At 33.1% G+C, this 3,872-nt stretch overlaps 1 non-coding gene across 1 annotated transcript; it reads left to right on the forward strand.

Moving 5' to 3' along the window:
* Positions 1-1,173: 1,173 nt before the first annotated feature.
* On the forward strand, positions 1,174-1,281 carry LOC112780614 (small nucleolar RNA R71). Its single transcript, XR_003191438.1, has one exon. It is a non-coding gene; the product is annotated as a small nucleolar RNA R71 (small nucleolar RNA).
* The last annotated feature ends 2,591 nt before the right edge of the window (positions 1,282-3,872 follow it).

Below are 3,872 nucleotides of genomic sequence, written 5' to 3' on the forward strand. Positions count from 1 at the left end.
TAGAGCCTTCTCAAAGGTCATGGTGCCTATGGTACAAGGTATTAGGAACTTTCCAGGATCCTGTTTCTTCTGAGGCAATCTCAGTTGATCCAATGCATTTAGTTCATTGGTGAACATGGGAGGTTCATCTCTCCAAGTCTCATTACCAAATAAATTGGCATTCAGCTTCATGATTGCACCAAGGAACTTGGCAACTTGCTCTTCAGTAACATCCTCATTCTCTTCAAAAGAGGAATACTCATCATAGCTCATGAATGGCATAAGGAGGTTCAATGGAATCTCTATGGTCTCTAGATGAGTCTCAGATTCCTTTGGTTCCTCAGAGGGAAACTCCTTATTGATCACTGGATGTCCCAGGAGGTCTTCCTCCTTGGGATTCACGTCCTCCTCTTCCTCCTTGGATTCGGCCATGATGGTCAATTCAATGGCCTTGCACTCTCCTTTTGGATTTTCTTCTGTATTGCTTGGGAGAGCACTAGGAGGGGTTTCAGTGATCTTCTTACTCAGCTGGCCCACTTGTGCCTCCAAATTTCTAATGGAGGACCTTGTTTCATTCATGAAACTCAGAGTGGCCTTAGATAGATCAGAGACTAAGTTTGCTAAATTAGAGGTATTTTGTTAAGAGTTCTCTGTCTGTTGCTGAGTAGATGATGGAAAAGGTTTACTATTGTTAAACCTGTTTCTTCCACCATTAGTAAAGCCTTGTTGAGGCTTTTGTTGATCCTTCCATGAGAGATTTGGGTGATTTCTCCATGAGGGATTATAGGTGTTTCCATAGGGTTCACCCATGTAATTCACCTCTGCTATTGCAGGGTTCTCAGGATCATAAGCTTCTTCCTCAGAAGATGCCTCTTGAGTACTGTTGGATGCAGCTTGCATTCCATTCAGACTCTGAGAAATCATATTGACTTGCTAAGTTAATATTTTATTCTGAGCCAATATGGCATTCAGAGTATCAATTTCAAGAACTCCATTCTTCTGAGGCGTCCCATTACTCACAGGGTTCCTCTCAGAAGTGTACATAAACTGGTTGTTAGCAACTATGTCAATAAGTTCTTGAGCTTCTGCAGGTGTTTTCTTTAGGTGAATGGATCCATCTGCAGAAGTATTTAATGACATCTTAGCTAATTCAGACAGACCATCATAGAATATATCCAGGATGGTCCATTCTGAAAGCATGTCAGAAGGACACTTTTTGGTCAGTTGCTTGTATCTCTCCCAAGCTTCATAGAGGGATTCACCTTCTTTCTGTCTGAAGGTTTGAACATCCACTCTAAGCTTACTAAGCTTTTGAGGAGGAAAGAACTTGGCTAAGAAAGTCGTGACCAGCTTATCCCAAGAGTTCAGGCTATCTTTAGGTTGAGAATCTAACCATATTCTAGCTTTGTCTCTCACAACAAAAGGGAAAAGCATAAGCCTGTAGACCTCGGAATCAACCCCATTGGTCTTAACAGTGTCACAGATTTGTAAGAATTCAGTTAAGAACTGAAAAGGATCTTCTGATGGGAGTCCATGGAACTTGCAGTTCTGTTGCATTAGAGAAACTAATTGAGGTTTAAGCTCAAAGTTGTTTGCTCCAATGGCAGGAATTGAGATGCTTCTTCCATGTAAATTGGAATTTGGTGCAGTAAAGTCACCAAGCATCTTCCTTGCATTATTATTATTTTCGGCTGCCATCTCCTCTTCCTTTTCAAAAATTTCTATAAGGTTGTCTCTGGATTGTTGTATTTTAGCTTCTCTTAGTTTCCTTTTCAGAGTCCTTTCAGGTTCAGGGTCTGCTTCAACAAGAATGTTCTTGTCCTTGCTCCTGCTCATATGAAAAAGAAGGGAACAGAAAATAATAATAGGGATCCTTTTTACCACAGTATAGAGGTTCCTTTGTTGTTAGTAGAAGAAGAAAGGGAATAAGGGTGAAGAAGAATGGATAATCCAAACACAAGGGTGAGGATAGGAGCAGAGATATGAGATGAGGAGAAGTGTTAGTAAGTAATTAAATAAATAGAAGGAGATGAGAGGTGAGAGGATTTTCGAAAATTAAAAATTAAAATTTAAAGTTAAATTTCGAAAATAGTTTTTGAAAAAGGTTAGTAATTTTCGAAAATTAGGAATGAAATAAGATTAAAATCAAAAATTAAAATAATTAGTTAATTAAAAAGAAATTTTGAAAAAGAGGGAAGGGATTTTCGAAAATTAAAGGTAAAAAGTTAGTTGGGCAGTTTTACTAAAGATAAGAATCAAATAAAAAGTTAAGTGGTTAATTGAAAAAGATTTGAAATTCAATTTTTGAAAAGATAAGAAGATAAGAAGTTAGAAGAAATATTTTAAAATCAAATTTTTGAAAAAGATAAGATTTAAAAAGATATGATAGAAATTTCTTTTGAAAATTGATTAAAAAAATATGATTGAAAAGATATTAAGAAGATTTGATAATTAAATTTGAAAAGATAAGAAGTTAGAAAAAGATTTTGAAATCAAAGTTTGAAAAGATATGATTGAAAGAGATTTGTTTGAAAAAGATTTGAAATTTTAAAATCAAAATTAATGACTTGACTCACAAGTAATCACAAGATATGATTCTAGAACTTAAAGTTTGAATCTTTCTTAACAAGCAAGTAACAAACTTGAAACTTTTGAATCAAAACATTAATTGTTGATAATATTTTTGAAAATTATGAGATAAATTTAAGAAAAAGATTTTTGAAAAATATTTTTAAAATTTTCGAAAATAAATAAGAAAAATAAAAAAGATTTAATTTTTGAAAAAGATAAGATTTTCAAATTGAAAATTTGATTTGACTCATAAGGAACAACTAGATTTTTAAAAATTTTGAACAAGTCAATCCAACTTTTCGAAATTTATGAGTAAAAAGGAGAAAGATATTTTTTTTATTTTTGAATTTTTAATGATGAAAGATAAAAACATCAAAAAGACTCAATGCATGAAAATTTTGGACTAAAACATGTGATGCATGTAAGAACACTATGAATGTCAAGATGAACACCAAGAACACTTTTGAAGATCAAGATGAACATCAAGACTTATTTTTGAAAATTTTTAATGAAAGAAGAACATGCAAGACACCAAACTTAGAAATTTTCAAACTTTAGGAACTAACAAATTAAAAATGCATATGAAAAACAAGAAAAGACACAAAATAAGAAATATGAAGATCAAACAAGAAGACTTACCAAGAACAACTTGAAGATCATGAAGAACACTATGAATGCATGAATTTTCGAAAAATGCATAATTTTTTGAAAAAAATGCAATTGACACCAAACTTAAAAATTGACTCTAGACTCAAACAAGAAACAAAAAATATTTTTGATTTTATGATTTTATTAATTTTTTTGGATTTTTGTATATTTTTATTTTTTTGAAAACCTATAGGGAAAAGGAAGCAATGAATTCATAGTCCTCAATCAAGATTCTAGGAATCATACCAGGTTAGTCTAAAGCTTGATGGCCAGCCAAACTTCAGCATACCAATTTGAAACTTTAGAATTCATTCTTAAAAATTTTAAAATAATTTTTGAAAACAAAGGGAAAAGAAAAAAAATTTTTTTTGAAAGATTTTCGAAAACAAATAGTTTTTTTTTAAAATAAAACGAAAGAGAAAATTACCTAATCTGAGCAACAAGATGAACCGTCAGTTGTCCAAACTGGAACAATCCCCGGCAACGGCGCCAAAAACTTAGTGCACAAAATTGTGATCCCTGGTAATGGCTCCAAAAACTTGGTGCTCTAATCTTAGTTCATAATTTGTCACAGCTTCGATACAACTAACCAGCAAGTGCACTGAGTCATCCAAGTAATAAAACCTTACGTGAGTAAGGGTCGATCCCATGGAGATTGTTGGTATGAAGCAAGC

Source organism: Arachis hypogaea, chromosome 19, assembly GCF_003086295.3.
Source record: "Arachis hypogaea cultivar Tifrunner chromosome 19, arahy.Tifrunner.gnm2.J5K5, whole genome shotgun sequence".
In the NCBI taxonomy this organism is placed as follows: Eukaryota; Viridiplantae; Streptophyta; class Magnoliopsida; order Fabales; family Fabaceae; genus Arachis; species Arachis hypogaea.